This window comes from Pristiophorus japonicus, chromosome 11 (assembly GCF_044704955.1).
Source record: "Pristiophorus japonicus isolate sPriJap1 chromosome 11, sPriJap1.hap1, whole genome shotgun sequence".
Lineage (NCBI taxonomy): Eukaryota > Metazoa > Chordata > Chondrichthyes > Pristiophoridae > Pristiophorus > Pristiophorus japonicus.
In genome coordinates, this window is record NC_091987.1 from 118,551,487 (window position 1) to 118,578,082 (window position 26,596).

Here is a 26,596-nt window from a genome sequence, read left to right on the forward strand (position 1 = left end):
CGTCATTCGCGTATTGTAGTTCGTCGACAGAGGTTAGGATGGTCTTGGATCTGGCCTGGAGATGACGAAGGTTGAACAGGTTCCCACTGGTTCTGTAGTTTAGTTCCACTCCAGCGGGGAGCTTGTTGACTGTGAGGTGGAGCATTGCAGCGAGGAAGATGAAGAAGAAGGTTGGTGCGATGACGCAGCCCTGCTTGAACACGGTCCAGATGATTGGGTCAGTGATGGGTCCATTGGTCAGGATCACAGCTTGCATGATTTTCATTTACTTTCGGCTGCCCTCAAAAGTTTGTCACCATCCTCTGCCTGCTCCTCGACGACATCACCAGAAATGGACAACCAGAGAATCTACTGTTCGTCGAGATAGTTGAATTTTTTTCTGGATATCTGAGGTTCTTTTCGGAGGCCATGTGATTGTATTTCTCTACTGTGCACCAATTTCTCTGCATGTATAGTCCACATTTTCAATCAATATGGGCTGTATATTCTTCTGGGCAATATGTTTACAGAAAAGATGAACATAGGGAAAAAGGATGCAGTGCCAGCAGAAAGTATCAGCAGACCATTCATTGAAGTTAAGCATTGTAATGTGAATTCCTTCCTCTCCACAAATGGACTATCAAAAAAAAAGTCAACATTTATTTATTAACACCATTAATGATAAACTCACAAAGCACTCCAGAGCTGCACAGTCAAATCAAAATGTTTTTTTTATTCTGGGTAGTTAGTGAATTCAATTAAAATGTTGATAGATCATCATAGTAATGTCGGAACATCAATGGTACTATTAAAGTTTTTTTTTAAAAAGGCAGTACAGTGTAGCAGCCATTAGCAATCTCTTACATTGCAATAGGAACAGGAGGAAAAGAGGGTGGTCTGAGAGAGCAGAAGTAGCTGCAAGACTCATAGCAGTCAGCACCCCCGATAGACTACTTGGACATGGCTGCATAACAGTGCATGAGAAGGCTAAGGCTCATCATGGAGGCTGTGATTGAGGTGAGTCACCTCGTTACAAAGATCAATAAGTAAAGTTATCAGTGCACTGACAGTGCTAGTGAAGGTCACTGCTAATGTCAACTTTAATGTCAATAGAGCAGTCCAGGCACCAAGAAGTTAGCCGGAATTTTCGCATTGCAGAGTGTACGGGTTTGAGAGCTGGTTGGCGGTTAAAAACACTGAAATTGTGCCACGGACCCACTCATGGAGAAGCGGACGACCTCATTGAGATTGTTAACTGCTTGTTGAGAAACCCTTAACAGCTTTTTTAACGTGAGGTTTCAACTTTTACTGTTTGCGCATGGGATTCACGGACCTCGGGAAGATCGCCTGTGAAAGGAAGGCGGGAACCAGTGGCAATTGCGCTACTTCATTAAGTGGCAGCTGTAAAATACAGATAAATACAAACAGCTTCTACCTGCTTCGTGCCTAAGGGAAAGGCTCTGGCTGACACCATTTTGTGCAGGGATTTTGCTTTCAGGAGTTTGCGGGTCATTTCTGCAACCTCAGAAGCCACTCTCGACACATTGCTAGTCACTCTCACTACATTGGAGGATTGTGCCTATGATTTCCACTTTATCTGGCAACGATCAGATCCGCATGGATGCCGCTTATGCTGTCTCACCTTGGACCTCAGATTCGGACCAAGGTGACCCCCAGCACTAACAACACCAGCCACACCAGGAAGGTGTGACTACGAGTGAGGCAGGTATGGGGATCCAGAAGGTAGCAAGGTAGTCCTTGCAATTGTCTAACAGGTATGAGGTTCTTGCTCCCTGAGTGGACGAGAGCAGGGACTGCAGGAAGGATGAGCAAACTGACCACAGCACCATGGCACAGGGGGCTATTCAAGTTGGGGGAGTAAAAAGAAATGTAGTAGTGGTAGGGCCCAGTATAGTTAGGGGGATAGATGATGTTCTCTGCAGCCGAGAGCGTGAGTCCCAAAGGCTGTGTTGCCTGCCCAGTGCCAGGGTTAAGGACATCTCCTCTGGGCTGGAGAGGAACTTGGAGTGGGAGGGGGAAGATCCAGTTGTCGTGGTCCACGCAGGTACCAACGACATAGTTAGCACAAAGAAAGAGGTTTTGGCGGGCATAGCCGCACCACCTCAGGAGGAGAAGAGGGAGATGAACAGGACGAAAATAAAGAGGAGGAGGAGGAGGAGCAACAGGAGCATGAACAGCAGAGCTGGACGAGGCAGCCATTCAATTAGCCTTGTCAGACTTTGGTTCCAATGTATTCGAGGCTACTTCCCGGTTGATCAGCACATCCCCAACATTCTCATTCCATACCACACCCCAAAGCTGAAATGAGACACAGCACCAAATCCGCAACATTTCAATAATAAATGTATCCAAATTCAGTAACACATATACACAACAACAATATTAACTAATTACCCTTGTGCAAACCCTTACTTCCTCTCTTTTCAGATTGCGCCTTTTCCTAATCTACTGCTCCTACGTAGTGTGTCCCCAGTGGCTGCGGCATGGCTGATGGAAGGCTGCTGAGAATCAGTGCCAGAGACTACAGATGGCCTTGCAGGATGCCCTCGACCGGCTCTGGGCCTGGAAGGCCCGGCTGTACACTGCACCACCTCAGGATGGGCGGCGGCAGTCTGGGATGGCTGGATGACTGGCTGTGTCAAGTGCAATGGCAGAGTGGCAGTGGTGGGATCAGGAATGCTGTCATCCTGAGAACAGCAGATTCCTACTCCCACTGCCACTCCCCCGGAGCAGCACCTCAGCATCTCCAACAATCTACTGGACCACAAATTGGTGGCCTGTTGCGACATCGTAAGATCTCCGGCGGACTGTGGTGGACACAGCTTGCATGGCTGAGACTGTATGAGAGCAGTCTGAGACTCAATGCCACCAACCATTGTCTGCATTACAGCACTAAGATGTTGCGTGGCTTCCACCTGTGCTGCAATGGAAGCTGCCACATCGCACATGACATGCACCATGAGGTCTGGATCGGCACGGTCTCTCTGAGAGTTCACCGTCCTCTGCAGAGTGGAAGTGATGGGCTCCATGTTGTGCGCAAACCTCTGTGCAATGTTGGAGCTGGACTCATCCATGCTGCTTAATATTGCCGAGACGTTCTCAGGCACTATTGCATCTATCATCTCGGAGTGCATGGCCATCACCCTTCTTGTGAACACTTCCCCATCGAGGTCCTCATTGGAGTCCTTCCGGGGAGCTGGCTCCCGAGCTACCCTTTCCCTTTGGCCTTTCTGCAGCCCGCTTGTCCACACTGCATCACCCAGTGCAGACCCCTCTACTAAACGTGCCTCTAAAGATCGCGTAGGGCCAGTATCTGAGGTGGTGCCTGTGGGTGAGATGCAGTGACACGGTGCTTTGCTCCTCTTCCTCTTCTTCCACCTCATTCTCACTGGGAGGCTCAGGGACAGGATCGTCATCTGGTTGTTGATTATCTGAAAGCATAAAGGCACAGGACTTGTGTTAAGATGAGGGCAAGGGGGCAGGAATGGAGCAGGGAATGCAGCCAGTTTCAGGAGCTGGAAAGTGACAATAGCTTGTGGTGTGAGGGGGAAGTGGGATGTGAGAAGGAGAGGGGATGAAGATACCGTTGTTGACCCTAAGGGAGTCGATGTCGCCGATGGCCGCGGCACAACCACCTGGTGCCCAATATGTCACAGCATTCGCTCCTCCAGGTCTGCAAGGTGCTAGATCTGTGCATCACCCCCGCCTGTTCTCTGCTGCTCCCTCCTAGTGTGTGCCAGCTTGACCTCAAAGAGAAACGAATGTGTATGAGTGAGAGTGCAGCTATATGTTTGGGAGATACGCGTGCCATAGTTGAATAGCTGTAATTGTAGGCAAGGCATGAGATGTGAGTTTGAGTAGGTGGAAATGTTGAGTGATGGGGTGTGGTGGTTCGCGCAGTGTGTACAGACTGAGGTTCAGATTCTGGTATGTAGGACCTGTTGAAGCATCAACTCATCTTGACCACCCGAGTTGAATTGCTTCTGGCACTGTGTCAGGCTCTGGATCACCACACTGCTGACCAAAACCTCCTGGGCCACTTTGTTCCACATTGCCCTGAAGACCTCCTTCCAATGTTCGGGTACAGCACTGCCCTCCTTCATTCCACCCTGTGACCAATGCCTCTAGTGCCTGGTCTGTGAAACAACGAGTTCTCTCCCTGGGAGTGGGATCAGCCATTATAATTAGGGGATTGAGTTGGTTGCAGATCACTTCCAGCCAGCAATGCTGATAATGAAGATCTGCACAATGATGCAACCCCCCCCCCCCCCCCACCCCCCTTTAAGAGCTGGAAGGAGCCAGTGTGAAGGACCATTTCCGATTGCATTGCACCTAAAATTCATTATCGCTCTGCTGGTTGTGCCGCTGTAGCGCTCTACTCAGGCGATTTAGCGGTCTAGTTCTGTCCTGGAGCGTTAACAGCCAATTTATGGGAAGTTCAGAATCATTACTGCCTAGTGCTAATTTTTCAAAATTTCAAAAATTAACACCCCAAACGGGGCACTACTTACTTTTTAGCCCTGTGAGTGCACCTTTGCTTGAACCCACACAAATCTCTTCAAAATATAGCAATAGCCACCTCTCCCAACCACCTGCGTACTTCCTCCAACAACCTTCAACTGGGATGTATGCAAGGCTCCTTTAAATATCTGAGCTGAAAGATATCATCTTTTTAATTGGCCAGGAAACCCGCATGGCTGTTTCAATTGATGTGATTGAGTTAAACCCGGATTGCGGAACGCGCTGTTGAATACTTCAGGATAGCAACCAGCTGCACGGCCCGCACACAGACCGCCCCCCCCACCCGCTCTCTGCCTCTAAGGTAAAGATTCCAGCTGTTATTTCAGGAATCAGCCACTTTGATTGCCTTTGGAAGAATGAACAATCTGTTTTCTTCACAATGACAGAATCATATACCAGAAGACAGTAAAGGTGAATTGCTTTGACTCAGTTGTCTAATGGTACTGCTGTATGTGTTTAATGTGTTTAGCTTGTGCACTGTGAACTTCTCCTTGCTGGTTGTGCATTTGCTCGACCAATAAATGTTTCCCCATATAAAGGAACAGCATCGATAGGTAGTTACATTGCCAACTTGCATATTGCTGGAGATACAAAAGGCTTGTTGCCTGTATCTGTGACTGACCCTGATACACATGGTCACATAAATGTTCTTTATTGGGCATGGCTGTGTGCTTATCACTTTCAGAGGCAAGAGAAAAAAAAGAGTCACCACTAACATCTTTACCCATAAATCCTGGGGCAAGAATTAATTCCAATTAGCTGTAATAAGCGAATAAATTGTGCATGCATCAGAGGGGAAAAAATTAAAATATTAACTGGATGAAAATAAAGGAACATTAGTACCATAATCAAATTCAATAGTTTTAATTTTACTGGGTGTCAGTTATGTTTGAAATTATGATAAATAAGTATCATGAAATATGCTGTTCCCAGCCTCGTGATGCTTTACTGTCTATTAATGAGCAGCAGCAGTTCAGTTTTTCAACCAGAGATATGAGTAATGTCAGCCACCTACAAACTTGATAGAAAGGGGAACATTCCTAAACTAAAGGACATCTTGTGCACCATGTGAAGCAAGCTGAAACCTTCAAAATCTAATTTCTGTTGTGCTTGAAATTGCACTTTGTCAAGATGCAAAGAATATAACAAGCTTCGATCTCTGCAAGAGAATGTGCGGTAAATATGAAATTAGAATTCTATTTCATGAAATCACCATCTACTGCAAATTAGCAACATTTCTTCCTTTCTCTCGTTGAAAAATATAATAGTTACCCATCTAACTACTAGAATAAAAGATTACTTCACAAGATAAAAGTTCATGGGGTGGGGGTAATATTTTAGCATGGATAGAGGATTAGCTAACTAACAGAAGACAGAGAGTCAGGAAAAGTGGTTCATTCTCTGGTTGGCAACCAGTAACTAGTGGGGTGCCGCAGGGATCAGTGCTGGGACCCCAAATATTTACAATCTATATTAACAACTTGGAAGAAGGGACTGAGTGTAACGTAGCCAAGTTTGCTGATGATACAAAGATGGGAGGAAAAGCAATGTGTGAGGAGGACACAAAAAATCTCCAAAGGACATAGATAGGCTAAATGAGTGGGCAAAAATTTGGCAGATGGAGTATAATGTTGGAAAGTGTGAGGCCATGCACTTTGACAGAAAAAAAAATCAAAGAGCAAGTTATTATTTAAAATGAGAAAGATTGCAAAGTGCAGCAGTACAGCAGGACCTGGGGGTACTTGAGCATAAAACACAAAAGGATAGTATGCAGGTACAGCAAGTGATCAGGAAGGCCAATGGAATCTTCGCCTTTATTGCAAAGGGGATGGAGTATAAAAGTAGGGAAGTCTTGCTACAGCTATACAGAGTATTTGTGAGGCCACACCTGGAATATTGCATGCAGTTTTGGTTTCCATATTTACAAAAGGACATACTTGCCTTGGAGGCAGTTCAGAGAAGGTTCACTAGGTTGATTCAGGAGATGAGGGGGTTGATTTATGAGGCAAGGTTAAGTAGGTTGGGCCTCTACTCATTGGAATTCAGAAGAATGAGAGGTGATCTTATCGAAACATATAAGATTATGAGGGGGCTTGACAAGGTGGATGCAGGGAGGATGTTTCCACTGATGGGGGGAGACTAGAACTAGAGGGCATGATCTTAGAATAAGGGACTGCCCATTTAAACCAGAGATGAGGAGAAATTTCTTCTCTCAGAGGGTTGTAAATCTGTGGAATTCGCTGCCTCAGAGAGCTGTGGAAGCTGGGACATTGAATAAATTTAAGACAGAAATAGACAGTTTCTTAAACGATAAAGGGATAAGGGGTTATGGGGAGCAGGCAGGGAAGTGCAGCTGAGTCCATGATCAGATCAGCCATGATCTTATTGAATGGCGGAGCAGGCTCGAGGGGCTGTATGGCCTACTCCTGTTCCTATTTCTTATTATCCTATCCTTAGGGAGAGGTGAGCCCTGATTTTCATCTGGGGCCTGGATTCGGATGATGCTGTGTCAGATGATGCTGTGAGCTGACCCCATACCTACTTCTGGGTTCAGCCTAACTTGCATAGTGTAGGCAAGCTCCAGTTGTCAGCAATACCTCTCAATGTAAGTTCAGCCATTGGGCAGTAAATAGTTCAAAGGCCCATTGTTGTTTCTGGGTGCAAAGGCCAAGCACTAAGGTATCCAGTTATGCCATGTCTGATCTGGAGTTGGGTACAATTGGGCTTGCAGTATGCAATCTGCCACAGTCTTCCCGATGAATCTTAGCCAGATAAGCACTGAGAGGCTATTTCCCCTGGCCAGAGACTCTAGAACAAGGGGGCATAGTCTCAGGATAAGGGGTCAGCCATTTAAGACTGAGATGAGGAGGAATTTCTTCACTCAGAGGGTTGTCAATCTTTGGAAATCTCCACCCCTGAGGGCTGTGGACGCTCAGTTGTTGATCATATTGGGAACGGTAACATAGTGGTAATGTCACTGGACTAGTAATCCAGAAGCCTGGACTAATGATCCAGTTAAAACCTCGGTTTGTGGTGCAGTTACTTACTCTTGCGGATCCCACAAGGTTGTTCCATCGTTTGCGGCATTGGTTGCCCTCACGAACCTCGTTGGTCGCCGACGAGACCACCTCTGCTATCTCGGTCCATAGTCTTTAGGGTGGGCTTCCCACACCCTCCCTATGTCAAATCACCCCAGCGTGCCTTGACCTCCTGCAGGAGGGAGGCATTTGCCTCGTCCGAGAACCTCCTGGCACTTTTGCGCCCTCCAATGTGCTCCTCTCCCAGCTCACTGCTCTCTCCAGTGTCAGTCTCCACAGCGTGCTGTGATGCCTCCTCCTCTCTCTCCATTATAGGCCAAATTCAGGCAAATATGTGGCTGGTAACAGCTAATTCTTTTTTGCCTACTTGCTGTGTAGCTCTAAAGTCTCCCTCCTTCCTCCCAAAGCAGCCACACCACACCCAGACACGCCTTCAGTCCTCTGAGCTCCCTCTCTCTCTGTCTCCTCTTCTGCACATGTCATGCTGACCCTTGACCTCCTGAATCACGGGAATCGAGCATTGCCATGTCGTTGCTAAGGACAGCCACACTTTACGACAGAAGGTCAAAAAGATTTAACGCTACCGCCCATTTTATATCGCTTGCAGTAGCGCCCATTTTCAAAAATGGAGATTTGGTGCTTTGAAAATGGGTGAGGACCCGGCGATCTGAAAACCCTTTTTTAACATCCACGCCGGAAATAACGCCCATTTTTGGGCAATAAGCACAAAAATGGAGGTTCTAGCCCCATGGGGTGGGAACGTGGAGTTGAGATCGAAGATCAGTCATGGTCTTATTGAATGGTGGAGCAGGCTCGAGGGGCCGTATGGCCTACTCCTGCTCCTATTTCTTATGTTCTTATGTTCTTATGTTCTTATGTAAAAGGGTACTAACATTTCCGGACAAGTTTAGTGGGTATGTGGGCTAGAATTTTCCCTAGGATCGCTGCCGGCGGATTCTCAGCGGTATTCCAGCGGTTATGACTTTTGAATCGGCGGAATACCGCTGCTGTGCGCTCCCGCGATTTTTGGTGGTTGAGTCTCGGCGATGGGCCGGAGCGGGTGGTGGGCCAGAGCGGGTGGTGGGCCGGAGCGGGTGGTGGGCCGGAGCAGGTGGTGGCGAAGGGCCTAAAAGTTGGTGAACTGCTTGCCTTACTAAAGGCAAGCAGCCTCCCCCAGAAAACGCACGCATGTGTGGGCATTCTGCCATGATTTCGGAGTCAAAGGTGACCCTGTGCATACGCAGAGAACATGAGAGAGTGCTGGACATTTTGAGAGTGCAGAGGTGAGTCGATTTGAAAGAGAGAAGAACTGTTTCGAAAAAGGATTTTGGGGATTATATTCACTATTAATTGATAATATAATATAACTTTTAATAATAATAGTAATATTAGTATATCATTAAAAAATAATAAATAATTATTTAAATTTAAATATAAAAATCAGTATAAATAAGATGGAAAATCAAGACATGGCAGTGGCGAGGGAAGTAGGTGGGAGGAGGAGGGCTGTTCGTTTCGCCCAGGAATCATTGGTCCACGAAGTGGAGGCCCGCTGGGATCAACTAACACGGTGGGCAAAGAAAACCTGCACCAAATGTGTATCAAAGGTTATTGCACGAGATCGCTGAGGCGGTGTCGTCCGTCACGCCATGATGCGGGGGCCGAACCAGTGCCGCAAACGGTGAAACAGTGGTCTGGGAAAGTGATAATCACTTTTATCATGCACTGACTAATTACTCTTAAGTAGTGCCATGTTTTATTATGTTGGAAAGTTTGGTGACATTTTTTATTACCCATCATCGATCTCATTGTGTTCATCCTCTGTATTTTCATGCGTCATCATGCAACACTAATGTGCTATCAGAACTTAAATGGTGCACTCGTTGTCGAAACGACTGGGAACAGCTAATTAGGGATGTTTACCTATATATATATATATATGTGTATGTATGTATGTGTGTGTTCCGTATTAGTAGCTGTGAAATTAGTTTATACATATTTTTTGTCACCTTTTCAGAAAAAATTAGCCGGCAATAGGGCGGAGGTCCGCCAAAGACTCTTCGATCAACAGACCTAGAGGAACGCACTGCAGCCCTGACGGGAGCGTATGATTGCACTGCAACATGTATTGGTGCCGAACCAGTTCTCCCGGAGGGTAAGTCTACATAATCCCTGGGCTGTACTGCGGTCATGTTATGTCAATATAATGTAGAATGCAATTCTGAGAGCACGAAATGATTTTTTGGTTGATCACACCCTGCCACTTGGAAAGTAAACTGTTTGGGACTCAAGTTTTGTTATGTCATGTAGTTTCTGTCTAGTTTGCTTATGATAGTTTCATGTAATGATTCTCGGTAATATATGTTTGTTCTCCACATAAGCCTGCGCAAAGTGAATTGCTCTCACGTTACCTCTGACCTCTCCCCTCCCCTGTCGCCAACCATTAATGTTATGTTTTACAGTTGCATAGATCAAGCTGCCGACCCCTCCCAGAGAGGAGTCATTGGAGGGAATAAGGAAGGAATAAGGTGGTAGAAGAGACGGAAGTGATAAGATGGTGGAAGAGACGGAAGAGATGGTGCTGCAGGAGCAGGAGGAGAACACTCCTCAAAACTTTGTCACGGTGGTGGTGCGGGAGGAGGGAGGGGTGGCGGGATTTCAAGGGTCCTTTCTACCTCTGGCCACCGGTTCCTCATCGGAATCCAACTTTCTTGGATTCCAGTCCAAGGAAGCAGGACCAAGCGGCATGCAGCAGCGCACATCGACCCCCATGCTGAATCCACAGTGGCTGATCCAGCAAGGTGGGAATGCTGCGAGACAGGCAGATGCGAGCCTGGACAGGGTGGGACTGTCCAGGATAAACATCGACTTGAGTCAAGAGCTCCTCCAGGCCATTGCTGGGTTGTCCGCAAACATCGCAGCTTTAGCAGCCCGACAATCGAAGGACATGGCAGAGCTGATTGCGGCGGTGAGGGAGAATACCCAGACTGTCAATGCCAAGTCTATGTGGCAATCAACAGTTGTGGGATATGGCACTGCACCCCAAGGTGCCGTACCATCAATGGTGACAGTACCTGATTGTCAAGAGGAACTGGTTTCTTCTGACTTTAAGATGGGTCCTCAGCATGGCCATCTTCTCCAGAGCCCCCACACATAGCACTGCCATTGTCGCCACCCCCACCCTCAGCACTCATGCTCAAGGTTCTACATGATGTACCGGTCCCGACATGGGCAGGGCCAGGGGTATTGATAGCGGGAGGAGGAGAAGGGGCTCATTGTGAGGGAATGGCAACTGTTGGGAACCCAGCAAAAGTAAGGGAGGGTTTCTGTAAGATTTCAGGGTAATCATCATCATAGGCAGTCCCTTGGAATCGAGGAAGACTTGCTTCCACTCTTAGCATGAGTTCTTAGGTGGCTGTACAGTCCAATACGAGAACCACAGTCTCTGTCACAGGTGGGACAGATAGTCGTTCAGGGAAAGGGTGGGCAGGGAGCTTAGTTTGCCGCACACTCCTTCCGCTGCCTGCGCTTGATTTCTGCGTGCTCTCGCCGACGATACTCTAGGAGCTCAGTGCCCTCCCGAAAGCACTTCCTCCACTTAGGGAGGTCTATGGCCAGGGACTCCCAGGTGTCAGTGGGGATGCCGCACTTTATCAGGGAGGCTTTGATGGTGTCCTTGTAACGGTTCCTCTGCCCGCCTTTGGCTCGTTTGCCGTGGACGAGTTCCGAGTGGAGCGCTTGCTTTGGGAGTCCCGTGTCTGGCATGCGAACTATGTGGCGTGCCCAGCGGAGCTGATCATGTGTGATAATACTTGTTTGAAAGCATGGCAAAATAAAACAAAAGACAGGAAACAATTTGAAGAAGCCAGAAATTTAAATCTCAGTTGCAATATTTTCTATGAGGCCTCGAGATTGCTGGGCCGACTGATTATCATTTGTTTCTGACCAAATGCTCCTGTTTCTTCTGGTCCTCATTCAATAGATAGGAAGCAAAGAGTAGGAGTAAATGGGTACTTTTCAGAATGGCAGGCAGTGACTAGTGGGGTACCGCAAGGTTCTGTGCTGGGGCCCCAGCTGTTTACATTGTACATTAATGATTTAGACGAAGGGATTAAATGTAGTATCTCCAAATTTCCGGATGACACTAAGTTGGGTGGCATTGTGAGCTGCGAGGAGGATGTTATGAGGCTGCAGAGTGACTTGGATAAGTTAGGTGAGTGGGCAAATGCATGGCAGATGAAGTATAATGTGGATAAATGTGAGGTTATCCACTTTGGTGGTAAAAACAGAGAGATAGACTATTATCTGAATGGTGACAGATTAGGAAAAGGGGAGGTGCAACGAGACCTGGGTGTCATGGTACATAAGTATTGAAGGTTGGCATGCAGGTACAGCAGGCGGTTAAGAAAGCAAATGGCATGTTGGCCTTCATAGCGAGGGGATTTGAGTACGGGGCAGGGAGGCGTTGCTACAGTTGTACAGGGCCTTGGTGAGGCCACACCTGGAGTATTGTGTACAGTTTTGGTCTCCTAACTTGAGGAAGGACATTCTTGCTAATGAGGGAGTGCAGTGAAGGTTCACCAGACTGATTCCCGGGATGGCGGGACTGACATATCAAGAAATACTGGATCAGCTGGGCTTGTATTCACTGGAGTTCAGAAGAATGAGAGGGGATCTCATAGAAACGTTTAAAATTCTGACGGGTTTAGACAGGTTAGATGCAGGAAAAATGTTCCCAATGTTGGGGAAGTCCAGAACCAGGGGTCACAGTCTAAGGATAAGGGGTAAGCCATTTAGGACCGAGATGAGGAGAAACTTCTTCACCCAGAGAGTGGTGAACCTGTGGAATTATCTACCACAGGAAGTTGTTGAGGCCAATTCACTAAATATATTCAAAAACGAGTTAGATGAAGTCCTTACTACGAGGGGGATCAAGGGGTATGACGAAAAAGCAGGAATGGGGTACTGAAGTTGCATGTTCAGCCATGAACTCATTGAATGGTGGTGCAGGCTCGAAGGGCCGAATGGCCTACTCCTGCACCTATTTTCTATGTTTCTATGTTTCTAAAATACATTGGAAGTGAAAGATAAACTAAAAATGCAACCGTTTCCCCACAGAGAAAAAAAACTAAATGGAGGTATAACCAAGTAAGGTAAGTACATAAAAAATGGGCGGTTTCGATCCTGAGCAATAACCCACGGTAGCGGGCTGTAAAAAGCAAATTTTTATGGAAATTAGCGCTGCAGGGGAATTTTGTTCGATTTTTGGGCGGGAAACATGGGCGGCCGATGTGCAGCACCGTCGGCGGTAATCATAGGCCGAAATTACCGCCAGCGATAATCAGGAGTAAAATGGGCATCAAACAGGCGGTACAGGGCGGTAATTTGCCTTTTTGGCAAAAACAGGCAGTAACTGGGTGATCCCAGGGGAAACTCTAACCCAGAGTTAGGTAAGTACAGCACCTTCACGCCATTCCAGGTATTTCAATGGTGAGCCTCTGGGTGAGATACTGTTATCACCCATCTTTTGGAGGAGCAGGGCATCCCAGACAGCAACTTCCTTATTTACACAATTAACTGCACATGTGCGGTCGCTCGAAGTTGTTGTCCAACTTTGGCATAAATAATGGTGAGCGGCGTTAGCCTCACCGTTACGTCGATCACAAATTCCGGCACATTATTTTGCCACAGATCTTGCTTGTAGTGCTTGCATCATTTAAAAATACCCCTGAGTACAAACCCCAATCAATAGTTTACTCTCCGAAGCCCCTGGACGGTGTCCGGGGCTAATATTCCATTCCTACAACCTTTGATGGTTTCGCAGACAATTCGGCCGCCATAAGTGGTGGGGATTGTTTCTGCATTAGAGAGAGGAAGTTAAAAGATTCTACACTGAGCTAAAGAGAGGAGCTGATCATTTCTTTCAAAGGACCTGGATTTTCAACTTGGACCCAACCGAGTTACATTATTAATCAAGTGATCCCGATTGCAAAAGTGAGTATAGACCGAAGCACCTGCAGTAGCTTCATTTAAGTATTGATTTGGGGTTGGGACATCCCACAAACCATTTCTCAACCTTTGGCTTTGCAAAACAGCCATTCATAATCACAAAGTTCTATGCGCCTTTGTGCCAATTGTCTTAATTAGCGCCATTGTTGACACTAATGGGTTTCCATATGGAAATCTCCCATTTTCCAACTATTTGGCAGAGGGAATATTGTTTCCCTATTTATTCAATCAAAACCTCTCATCATCTTGAAAACCTCTATTAGGTCACCTAAAGCATTAGAACAGTCCTAACTTTTCCAACTTCTCATAACTGAAGTCCCTCATCCTGGTAAACTTCTTCTGTACCCTTTCTAATGCTTTTACATCTTTCCCGGTGTGGTGCCCAGAATTATCCACAATACTCCAGCTGAGGTCTAACCAGTGATTTATAAAGTTTGAGCCGAGCATGATCTCTTTGCTTTTATATTCTATCCTTCTATTTATAAAATCACATAACCTGTATGCTTTTTGACCACCTTATCATCTTGCACTGCCTCCTCAGTTCCTGCCACTGACACTGTTCAGTCTGGATGCTTTTCTGTGCAGCAGACTTTTGGCTAGTCATGAATCTGCCGGTGCCTTTAAGATTTAGCAATGTGAACACCCGAAACCAGCCCATGGATACCAGTGTTCCAGACTCTGAACGAAAACAACACCAACAGGAAAGCCGCTCAAGTCTGGTTTGTTTCCCTTAAATGTGGCTTTAAGCATTAAATATTACAGACTCAAGTTTCAAATGTTTTGAACTGGTGCTGTTATTTGAGGAGATTTTGTTTTCAACTCTGCAAGCTGCAATTTCAGATTTTCTTGTTATTTTTAGAAGTTTCATTACCATATAAATGTGCTAGTATTTTGCATCACAAAACAGGCATATCAAACTATGCCCTGCAGGTCAAATATGCATAATTAATGCTTTTTGTTAAACCTCTTGTGGAGTTGCAGGCTGACAATTTGCACCACATTACTGATTTTGGGCTCAATTTTCCCCAAGTCCGTTTTCTGTCGAATTGTCAGAGTTACACCTATTTTTCTCGGCCAGAAATGTGCCAAAAATATTTTGCCAAAGTTTCCCCGATGTATAATTCGAATTTGGCGCCGCGCAGCATGTCCAGTCACCTGAGGGGTGGAGCCTGCTGTCTGCGCCAATAAACAAAGCCGCACCTTCTGCGCATGTGCGGGGATAAAAAGTAAAGTTTTTGACGTCGTTCCAATGGACGCGCATGCTCAGTACAGCTCGGATTTGGCAATCAGCCATTTTTAAAGAGCCAGTTGTGTGTAAGAGAAGGAGTGCTGTGAGAGCATTGGAAAAAATTGCAGCTGCAGCTGTACAAGATGCAACGTGGTGCAAGGACCAAGAATTTCTTACAGGAAGAAGCGGAGGTACTAGTTGCTGTGATTGAGAATAGATGGCAGGAGCTGGACACCAGCAGAGGTCACTTAAAAGTTCCACCAAAAGAAATGAAGAAACACTGGAACCAAGTTGCAGAAGATTACTGCGCAGTGGTGAGCACCACGAGATCTGGAGGCCAGTGTAAAAAGAAATGGCAGGACCTTGGTAAAGTAGTTAGTGTAAGTAATATTTTCAATTATTCAATGCAATTGTAAATGTGACCAGCTGCATATGTCCCACCCAGCAGAAAGACACCCTCTCTAAAATGTTGCATTTTCATCTTTGCAGAGGAACATAATAATAAAAGGGAAAGAACTCAAACAGGAGGAGGCCCGACAAATCTGCACCCACTGACACCCTTGGAAGAGAGGGTCACAGCTTTGATGGGTCCTGCCTGGAAAAAAGCAGTCAGTACTGCACAAGCTGGGCCCACACGCGAGGAAGAGGGTATGTCTTGCAAATTCATCGTGGCCCTTCAAATCGGCCTGCTGCCTGGCCTGCGAAGTGTGAGCCTACTCATGCCACCCATCCTGCCCCCTCCTCTGCTGCTAACCATTTGACTGTTCTGTTATATTTTGCAGAACTTGAGGCCAACCCTGACGATGCAGAAGATTCAGACGTGGACGAGCCTGAAGAGGAGAACATCTATGGGGATGAGGGGGAGGGGATGGAGCTGGATGAAGCTCCCACTGTTGCACTGATTTTGGAGGAGGTGCCGCTCATGGAGGTGACAGCCCCTTTCGTGACTAGTGGTTTGAATGTTGGTGGGACATTCCATGGTTTCACACCTTCCGAGGTTGCAGGTCCCAGTGGTGTGGTGCAGCGAGGCACACCCAGGGCCCCACCGTCCCAGGCTGCGGGTCCCAGTGTTGGGGTGCGAGCTACACCCATGGGGAGGAAGGGAAGGAGCGCTCGACCGCGCTCACCTGAGGTGCAGGATCTAACAGATGTAGTTCAGATGATGTCAATGACTGCGGAGAGCATTGACCTTACGCGATAACTCCTGGACGCCATCAGTGGGGTGGGTGATGAGGTAGCGGGACTGTCGGGAGAAGTAACAGCAATGACACGAGAAATGGGAACGATATCTGGGACCATCAGTGAGGGAATAGTGGCCATGAGGGAGGTTGTTATGTCTTAGATAAAGAATCAGACTAGATACTGCAAGCTCAAAGTAAGTGTGACCGTAGTCCTTTATTGCAGATCTCAGAGTGCCTTTCCAGCCTGTGAGGCCTCCTTATATACAGGTGCTCCCAAGGGATTGTGGGATCCCTTGAGACTCCAGGGGTTAAGACCTCTGGTGGTTAGACATGGTAATTACAGGTTTACATACATAACAGAGGGAATGTCAGATGTAGCGCAAACCATGTCACTGACCATGAGGGAGCGAATGTTGCAGGTAGTTCAGACAGTTTAGCTCAACATGAGGGAGGGAATGTTGCAGGTCATTGAGACACTGTCAGGGCGCATGAGGGACGGCATGTTGGAGTTAGCTGCAATAAGGGAACACGCCCAGACCCCGCGCCCATTGACAGAATCAACTGTCGCTTCCATTCCAATCCCCACACCAGCCTCTGAAGAGCCCAAAGCTGGGCCCTCCAACTTGTCGCCTGGGCCCTCCAACTTGCTGCCTGATGCTGACGCCCCCCATCTTCAAGATGTGCGCATTACCCGAGATGTTAGAAAGAATAAGCTTGGTATCAAGCCCAGAAACACTGCTGGCAGGGGTGGTGGAGTGTCCCAAGTCCAAGCACAGCGGGCGGTCTTAGAATAAGGGGGATGAGAGATGGGTGCAGCCTTTCTTTGCTGCTGTTGTTGTTGTTATTATTATTGTTACTGTTGTAACTGTTCTCAAATTAAAAGTGTTTTGTAAGTTATTCGAATTTACAAGTTTATAAGTGATCTTAAAGTTTTTACGTGATCTTAAAGAGTGATATTAAAATTTGGTTCAAGAATAAAAAACCGGCGCAAATGACTGGGGAAAATTGGGCCCTTTATTCTAAGCTGATATAAAACTAGCTCTGAAATGATGATTTTTGCAATACAATTTATAATCTGTTTTCAGCCAAGTTATGTCAGAGCAGGGGATAAAGAGTTAGCATCCTGATTGATAATAAGGATCACATATAGTTACTGGCAGATGCTACTTACAACAATGCCAAAGGTTTCCTACTGAAAAGAAAAATAAAAATACTCACCATTCCACCAGCCAATCACTTACCCGCTTGGCTGTGATGTCACACTTTGATTTTGATTTTTTTAAACTTTTTGTCCCTGCACCAGCTGGCTCCTCCGACAGCCACGCCCTTTTTATGTCCTCTCGATCCTCCCACTCCAGCTCCTGAGAGAGGGAAGAAGGTCATGAACTCGGGCGGGAGAAGATCAGGAGCTTGGCGGGGAATGGTCAAGAGCTCGGAGGGAGGGGGAGGGAGGTGGCCAGGAGCTCGGAGGGGGGTGGGGGGTGTCAGTAACTCAGGGAGCAAAGGTCAGGAATTTGTATGCAGGAGGAGCATGGGGAGGGGTGGAGGGAAGAACGTGATCCAGGTCTAAAGGAGGGGGTTGAATGAGAGCAAGAACAAGATAGATCACATTCTCTGGCCCACTGTCACGCCTGGATCACAATCTCCCTATCCTCCCCCTGCCCCCCATGTCCCCAGAATGCAGAGGTTCAAGAAGGCAGCTCACGACCACCCTTTCAACTAGGAATGGGCAATAAATAAATGAATTTTAAAGAATGAGAGATTATTCTGTGTTGGTCCTTCAACATGCATAACATTACATTTATGTGTTATTTGCCGGACCCGACTATTCCAGTGTTCTCCTGGCCAGCCTTCCATCTTCCACCCTCAACAAACTTGAGCTCATCCAAAACTCTGCTGCACGTATCCTATATCGCAGGAAGTCCCATTCACCCATCACCCCTGTGCAGCTGTCTCGAGGTCCCGCGCAGTCCATTAAAATAAATTAGGTGGAACATTGCCCGCCAACACCTTGATTTTAACATTCTCATCCTCATGTTAAAATTCCTGCATGGCCTCTACCCTTCCTCTCTGAACTCAGCAGTGTGAGTGCTCCTAACCCGGGAGTGTGAGCCCTGTCTGTTCTCTGAAAGCAGTTGTGTAATGCATCAAATTACACTTTGCAAAGATCTTGATTACTCAGGCAGGGAGGATCTAATTACACATTCCAGACAAACTGCTGAGTGTGTTTTGTCCTCCAAGGGGACCAATCAGAAATCTGGTTTTGTGCTCCAATCAGAACCTTGGTGTTACAAATAGTTACAGCCTTTATGTTTCCACCTACATAAAGTTCAATTTTTATTAAAAACAGGGCACTGGTAGAGAGAGATCTGCTATTAACTTCTAACTTATTAATATTTTTTGTAACATTTCTAGGTGCATAAAGTTTAAAGTTTTACTGTTTGTTGCTACAACTTCACTGGGAAAATGACTAGCGGTAAGAGTGAGTTTACTGCACAGCTTCACTTCACAACACAATAAGGCCTTTTGTAAAAATCAAGTTAATACCCCTAGACCAGGGCTGGATAGATTTCAGCTGACTAAAACTTGTTTGAGTGAAAAATAATATTCTCCAAAGGGGACAGAGAGCTTGGGTTTGTATACGACGGGATGGGAGACAGAAAGATGGAAAGAAGGATTGAAAGAAAGTAAAGAAATCTCTTGTTACAGAGAAGGCACAGATGCAGAGAAGTCTGAAGATTAGAGATGACAATATGTATATGCACTATTTTGCTTCCCCCTACATGTTATTGTTAATGATACCATCCACAAAAAACATTGGAAAATATTCACTTTTGATTATATTGATTGTTATGCCCTTTTTTGTTGTTTAGCTTACTTCCGTCAATTTTTAAAATGTATATTTTCCCCCTTCCATTAGATTCTTACATCACACAGGCGACACTTGTTTGAACCACAGGGAATGTTCATCATGGTGAATAGTGTGCCAACACTCATTTCAAGATCTAGACTTGAATATAAGGGGTATGATTAAGACGTTTGCAGATGATAATAAAATTGGCTGTGTGGTTGATAATGAAGAAGAAAGCTGTAGACTGCAGGAAGATATCAATCTACTGGTCAGGTGGGCAGAACAGTGACAAATGGAATTTAATCCGGAGAAGTGTGAGGTAATGCATTTGGGGAGGGCTGAGAAGGAATGGGAATACACATTAAATGTAGGACACTGAGAAGTGTAGAGGAACAAAGGGACCTTGGAGTGCATGTCACAGATCCCTGAAAGTAGCAGGCCAGGTAGATAAGATGGTTAAGAAGGCATACGGAATACTTGCCTTTATTAGTCGAGGCATAGAATACAAGGGGGTTATGCATGTACAATGCAAGGTCTGTTTCGTAATGCACATTGAAAAGAAAAATGTTAATGTACCGTCACCCATTCCGTGTACTGTATAGTGACATGTGTAATGTAATTTGTTGAATGTATTACAATGTATCCCGTATTGTACCGAATTGTATTTGAACTGAAAAGCAAGGAAATGTATTGAACGGAACTGCCGTCAGCACCCAAATGTAGTGCATGGGATTGCTGACGGCAGCTAAATGTACTGAACTGCTTTTGAATGTACTGTACAAATTTTTACATGAATAAAGTATATTTTGAAATAAAAAAAAGGGGGTTATGCTTCAACTGTATAAAACACTGGTTAGGCCACAGCTAAAGTACTGCGTGCAGTCCTAGTCACCGCATTACAGGAAGGATGTGATTGCACTGGAGAGGGTACAAAGGAGATTTACAAGGATGTTGCCGGGAGTGGAGAACCTTAGCTGTGAGGACAGATTGGATAGGCTGGGTTTGTTTTCCTTGGAACAGAGGAAGCTGAGGGGACACCTCATTGAAGTGTATAAAATTATGAGGGGCTTTGATATAATGGATAGAATGGGCCTATTTCCCATAGCGGAGGGATTAACAATCAGGGGGCATAAATTTTAAGTAACTGGTAGGAGATTTAGCGGGGATTTGAGGGAAAATTCCTTCACGCAGAGGGTTGTTGTTATGTTTAGAATAACTCCCCGAGGCTATGTTGTAAACTTAAACCATTGTGACCTTGGTCTGTTTAATATAACTCCAAAGTGAGGCAGCAACGTGGTGGCCTGCCTTTTATACCTACTTGCACCAGAGTACACACAGGTGACCCGTAGGTCTGCCACAGGTGTGCCCTCTGGTGGCAAGTCTTACACACAGGTGAGTTTCACATACATAACATCACTTCTCCCCAAAGTCTTGAGTACAAGTTATTTACACGTTGAGGTGATCTGGCGGTCTGTGTTCCCTGGTCGATCGCCTGAGTTGACATCCTGGCATGGGTGAGTTGGTCGGGTCATCGCTGCACGGCAGCTCAGCTGGTCTGGTCGGACTGTCGGGCAAGGTGGGTTCATTCTCGTGATTGACAGCGAGGTCACTTGCCGGTTGGATGCGTGTTGGTGGATCATAGATGGTGGTGTCTTCCTCAAACTGTTCTTGGTAGTCCGTGAATCGCAGTTTGATCTTATCCAGGTGCTTTCTGCACGTTTTCCCATTCAACAATTTTACAACAAACATTGTATTCCCCTCCTTGGCTAAGACAGTGCCAGCAATCCACTTGGGACCTTGACCGTAATATAGAACAAACACCAGGTCATTGACTTCAATGTCATGCGAGGCCGCCGTGCGATCATGGTACACATTATGCCTGTGCCATCGGGTTTCTACGTGATCAGTGAGGTCTAGGTGGACTAAGGAGAGCCTGGTTTTGAGTGCTCTTTTCATTAACAATTCTGCAGGGGGAACCCCAGTGAGCGAGTGGGGGCGCGTCCGGTAGCTGAGCAGGACCCTGGATAACCGGGTCTGCAAAGAGCCGTCCGTTACACGTCTCAAGCTTTGCTTGATGGTTTGGACTGCCCGTTCTGCTTGACCGCTGGATGCGGATTTGAATGGGGCCGATCTGACATGCTTGATGCCATTGCGGGTCATGACTTCATTGAATTCCGAGCTGGTGAAACATGATCCATTGTCACTGACAAGGATGTCGGGTAAACCATGGGTGCCGAACATGGCCCTGAGGCTTTTAATGGTGGCAGTGGACAAACATGATGACATTATTATACATTCAATCCATTTTGAATAAGTGCCCACTGTTACTAAGACATTTTCCCTCGAAAGAGGCCAGCAAAGTCTACGTGGACCCTGGACCATGGTTTGGAGGGCCATGACCACAGACTCAGTGGGGCCTCCCTGGGTGCATTTCTCAGCTGTGAGCAAGTGTCGCATTGGTGTACGCATGACTCTAATTCGGAGTCATAGAAACATAGAAACATAGAAAATAGGTGCAGGAGCAGGCCATTCAGCCCTTCTAGCCTGCACCGCCATTCAACGAGTTCATGGCTGAACATGAAACTTCAGTACCCACTTCCTGCTTTCACGCCATACCCCTTGATCCCCCGAGTAGTAAGGACTTCATCTAACTCCCTTTTGAATATATTTAGTGAATTGGCCTCAACTACTTCCTGTGGTAGAGAATTCCACAGGTTCACCACTCTCTGGGTGAAGAAGTTTCTCCTTATCTCGGTCCTAAATGGCTTACCCCTTATCCTTAGACTGTGACCCCTGGTTCTGGACTTCCCCAACATTGGGAACATTCTTCCTGCATCCAACCTGTCCAAACGCGTCAGAATTTTAAACGTTTCTATGAGGTCCCCTCTCACTCTTCTGAACTCCAGTGAATACAAGCCCAGTTGATTCAGTCTTTCTTGATAGGTCAGTCCCACCATCCCGGGAATCAGTCTGGTGAATCTTCGCTGCACTCCCTCAACAGCAAGTATGTCCTTCCTCAAGTTAGGAGACCAAAACTGTACACAATACTCCAGGTGTGGCCTCACCAAGGCCCTGTACAACTGTAGCAACACCTCCCTGCCCCTGTACTCAAATCCCCTCGCTATGAAGGCCAACATGCCATTTGCTTTCTTAACCGCCTGCTGTACCTGCATGCCAACCTTCAATGACTGATGTACCATGACACCCAGGTCTCGTTGCACCTCCCCTTTTCCTAATCTGTCACCATTCAGATAATAGTCTGTCTCTCTGTTTTTACCACCAAAGTGGATAACCTCACATTTATCCACATTATACTTCATCTGCCACGCATTTGCCCACTCACCTAACCTATCCAAGTCACTCTGTAGCCTCATAGCATCCTCCTCGCAGCTCACACTGCCACCCAACTTAGTGTCATCCGCAAATTTGGAGATACTACATTTAATCCCCTCGTCTAAATCATTAATGTACAATGTAAACAGCTGGGGCCCCAGCACAGAACCCTGCGGTACCCCACTAGTCACTGCCTGCCATTCCGAAAAGTACCCATTTACTCCTACTCTTTGCTTCCTGTCTGACAACCAGTTCTCAATCCACGTCAGCACACTACCCCCAATCCCATGTGCTTTAACTTTGCACATTAATCTCCTGTGTGGGACCTTGTCGAAAGCCTTCTGAAAGTCCAAATATACCACATCAACTGGTACTCCTTTGTCCACTTTATTGGAAACATCCTCAAAAAATTCCAGAAGATTTGTCAAGCATGATCTCCCTTTTACAAATCCATGCTGACTTGGACCTATCATGTCACCATTTTCCAAATGCGCTGCTATGACATCCTTAATAATTGATTCCATCATTTTACCCACTACTGAGGTCAGGCTGACCGGTCTATAATTCCCTGCTTTCTCTCTCCCTCCTTTTTTAAAAAGTGGGGTTACATTGGCTACCCTCCACTCGATAGGAACTGATCCAGAGTCAATGGAATGTTGGAAAATGACTGTCAATGCATCCGCTATTTCCAAGGCCACCTCCTTAAGTACTCTGGGATGCAGTCCATCAGGCCCTGGGGATTTATCGGCCTTCAATCCCATCAATTTCCCCAACACAATTTCCCGACTAATAAAGATTTCCCTCAGTTCCTCCTCCTTACTAGACCCTCTGACCACTTTTATATCCGGAAGGTTGTTTGTGTCCTCCTTAGTGAATACTGAACCAAAGTACTTGTTCAATTGGTCTGCCATTTCTTTGTTCCCCGTTATGACTTCCCCTGATTCTGACTGCAGGGGACCTACGTTTGTCTTTACTAACCTCTTTCTCTTTACATACCTATAGAAACTTTTGCAATCCGCCTTAATGTTCCCTGCAAGCTTCTTCTCGTACTCCATTTTCCCTACCCTAATCAAACCCTTTGTCCTCCTCTGCTGAGTTCTAAATTTCTCCCAGTCCCCAGGTTCGCTGCTATTTCTGGCCAATTTGTATGCCACTTCCTTGGCTTTAATACTATCCCTGATTTCCCTAGATAGCCACGGTTGAGCCACCTTCCCTTTTTTATTTTTACGCCAGACAGGAATGTACAATTGTTGTAATTCATCCATGCGTTCTCTAAATGTCTGCCATTGCCCATCCACAGTCAACCCCTTAAGTATCATTAGCCAATCTATCTTAGCCAATTCATGCCTCATACCTTCAAAGTTACCCTTCTTTAAGTCGATGCCGGGCCACCAGACTTGCAACCTGGCGATAGCCTTCATCACGACTATGCCTAGGTGGGTACTGTGCAGGTCGCATATAAAAGTTTCCTTGCACTTTTTTGGCAAAATCACATGATTCCCCCATAGGAGGCAATCCGACTGGACTGACAGTTCGTTTTTGCATCAGTGAAACGGCTTAATTTCCTCTTACATTTCCCTGGAAACCCCTGACCAGCTCCCATTGAGGAAACATCTTTTTACTATTGATAACATGGGGTCTTGGCTGGTCCAGGACCTGATCTGGCGAGCCGTGACGTGCGACCCCTCGCTCTCAAAGGCATCCATTACCAGAAGCAAGTCTGCGGCTTGTGCCATTTCCACCCCGGTGGTGGGCAATGGCAACCGACTGAGGGCATCCGCACAGTTCTCTGTGCCTGGTCTGTGGCAGATTACATAGTCGTATGCAGACAATGTTAGTGCCCATCTTTGGATGGGGGTTGAAGCATTGGTGTTGATACCTTTGCTTTCTGAGAGCAGTGATGTGAACGGTTTGTGGTCAGTTTCGAGCTCGAACCGGAGACCAAACAGATCTTGGTGCATTTTCTTAACCCCGTATACACAAGCCAGTGCTTCTTTCTCAACCATACTATAGGCTCTTTCAGCCTTGGACAAATTTCTGGACGCGTATGCAACTGGTTGCAGTTTGCCTGACATATTTGCTTGCTGTAACACACACCCCGTACGACGACACATCACATGCTAGTACCAAACGTTTACATGGGTCATACAATACAAGTAATTTGTTGGAGTATAACAGGTTTCTGGCCTTGTTAAAGGTTGTTTCTTGAGATTTACCCCAAACCCAGTTGTCACCTTTGCGTAGCAGCAAATGCAAGGGTTCCAGCAAAGTGCTCAACCACGGTAGAAAGTTACCAAAGTAGTTGAGGAATCCCAGGAACGAATGCAGCTCCGTCACATTCTGTGGTCTGGGTGCATTTTTGATGGCCTCCGTCTTGGAGTCCGTGGGTCTGATGCCATCCGCCGCAATCTTTCTCTCTAGAAATTCGACCTCTGGCACCAGGAAAACACACTTGGAGCATTTCAGCCTGAGTCCCACTCTGTCCAGTCGCTTCAGAACCTCTTCCAGGTTATGCAAGTGTTCGGCGGTGTTTCGACCAGTGATCAAGATGTCATCCTGGAACACCACTGTACATGGAACTGATTTCAGCAGACTCTCCATGTTCCTCTGGAAGATGGCCGCACAGAGAAAATCCCAAAAGGGCATCTGTGATACACGAACAGTCCTTTGTGCGTGTTGATGCACGTCAGCTTCTTTGACGGTTCAGCCAGCTCCTGCTTCATGTAAGTGGAGGTGAGGTCTAGCTTGGTGAACGACTTTCTCCTTGCTAGCGTTGCAAATAAATCCTCCGCTTTGGGTAGTGGATACTGATCCTGTAACGAGACTCGGTTGATCGTCACCTTGTAGTCCACGCAGATTCTGACCGTCCCATCGCTCTTTAGCACCGGCACGATTGGACTGGCCCACTCGTTGAACTCGACTGCCAATATGATTCCCTCTCGTTGAAGTCTGTCCAGCTCGATTTCAACTTTCTCTCGCATCATATACAGAACTGCTCGGACCTTGTGATGAATGGGCTGTGCCCCAGGAACAAAGTGGATCAGTACTTTGGCGCCTGTGAAGTTGCCGATGTCTGGCTCAAATAACGGCGGGAATTTGTTTAGCACCTGGGCGCATGGGGCATCATCCACCGAGGACAGGGCTTTGATGTTGTCCCAGTTCCACTGGATCTTTCCTAGCCAGCTCCTGCCGAACAGCGAAGGACCATCGCCTGGTACAATCCATAGTGGTAAATCATGCACCATTCCGTCATATGATACTTTCACTGCCGCACTGCCGAAAACAGGTATGAGTTCTTTGGTGTAAGTGTGCAGTGTAGTGTGAATCGGGCTCAGTTTTGGCCTCGGTGCCTTGTTACTCCACAGTTTCTCAAAGGCCTTCTGGCTCATTATCGATTGGCTTGCTTCCGTGTCCGGTTCCATGGAGACCGGAATGCCGTTAAATTTGATTTTTAACATTATTGGAGGGCTTTTGGTGGTGAAGGTGTGTACCCATACACTTCCTTCTCATTCTCCAGCTGAGTTGCCTCTCCTGCTCGTTCAGCATGATCCACACTGGATCGGTTGCTCTCTGCTGACTTTGCTACGTGGTGAGTTCGAGGTCGCTTGCACAATCGCTGGAGGTGCCCCATTGTTCCACAGCCCCTGCACACGTGATGCTTGAATCGACATTGATGGGCTCTGTGACTGCTCCTACAGCGCTAGCATGGCGTTAATGGATTCACATTAGCACTCTCCAGCAGCCTCCTAATCATCCTGGGCCTGGCCTCTCTGGCCATGTGGGTCCTATCACTTACAGTCCTGCCTGCTGAAGGCATTAGTTAAGCACAGTACTTGCCGGTGAGCCTCAATTCTATGAAGATATCTGCTTCGTGTTGTCGCTCATGGATATGAAGGCCTGGGCTATCGTGATGGCCTTGCTCAGATCCAGGGATTCGGCAGACAGCAGCTTGCGAAGGATGTCTTCGTAGCCAATTCCAAGCACGAAAAAGTCCCGCAACATTTCCCCCAAGGATCCTGCAAAGTCGCACTGCCCCGCACGGCATCTAAGGTCGGCGATGAAACTCGCCTCGTTGTGGCCTTCGGAGCGACGGTGCTTGTAAAAGCGGTACCTGGCCATCAGGATGCTTTCCTTGGGCTTGAGGTGCTCCTTAGCCAGCGTACACAGCTCTGCGTATGATTTGTCTGTTAGTTTGGCCGGTGCCAGCAAGTTCTTAAGGAGGCCATATACCGATGACCCACATACAGTGAGGAGAATCGCCCTGCGCTTGCTCTCTGTTTCAGCCGTGTCCAGTTCGTTGGCCACAAAGTACTGGTCGAGGCACTCAACAAAGGTTTCCCAATCATCACCCTCAATAAATCTCACAAGAATACTAACGGCAGCCATTTCTGCACGAAGGTTCGTGGTCTGTAACTTGTCGTCAGTTGTTATGTTT

At 46.8% G+C, this 26,596-nt stretch overlaps 1 long non-coding RNA gene across 1 annotated transcript in view; it reads left to right on the plus strand.

Annotated features, from left to right (window-relative positions):
• Window positions 1–10,133, plus strand: part of LOC139275838 (uncharacterized) — a 59,362-nt gene extending 49,229 nt beyond the window's left edge. The window contains exons 2-3 of the long non-coding RNA XR_011595765.1: window positions 9,577–9,714; window positions 10,022–10,133. This is a non-coding gene — a long non-coding RNA (uncharacterized lncRNA). The remainder of the gene's footprint in view (window positions 1–9,576; window positions 9,715–10,021) is intronic.
• Window positions 10,134–26,596: the final 16,463 nt, after the last annotated feature.